This window comes from Varanus komodoensis, unplaced genomic scaffold (assembly GCF_004798865.1).
Source record: "Varanus komodoensis strain SLA01 unplaced genomic scaffold, ASM479886v1 scaffold5, whole genome shotgun sequence".
Taxonomy (NCBI): domain Eukaryota; kingdom Metazoa; phylum Chordata; class Lepidosauria; order Squamata; family Varanidae; genus Varanus; species Varanus komodoensis.
The window spans coordinates 33881539-33881992 of NW_025336087.1; positions in this window are offsets into that span (position 1 = coordinate 33881539).

A 454-nucleotide genomic window follows, 5' to 3' on the forward strand; every position below is an offset into this window, starting at 1 on the left:
TAGTTCTCCCAGATTTACTGCCCCATTCAAAAGCAGCAAATCTGGGCATGTAATTCTGCTGATATTTAAGGAGGGGAGATACATAGAGGGTTTGTGGGAGTGGCTTTGGATTTCCACTGGAGGCAGAGGGTGATGGCAGCAGAAGTCCTCATAGCAGCTGCTTGCTAGCAACCAGCATCTTCCATCCTGGGATTCTTCAAAATGGCATTTGGGGAGGGAAAAATGGCAGCCAGCACCTGGAGGAGCTTTTGACTCCCTGGGTGGCAGAGTTTTAAACAAAGTAAAAAGAAAGAAAGAAGGAAGGAAGAAAGGAAGGAAGGAACGAATGAACGAACTACTGTTTTTGCTATCAATAGCAAGTCCCCAGTCATGTCCTCAGCTGGAAGGGGAATTTCATTGTCTCCAGTGCTGAGCCAAATAGTCTCCTGTGTAAGTTTCAGCTCAGCAATACATT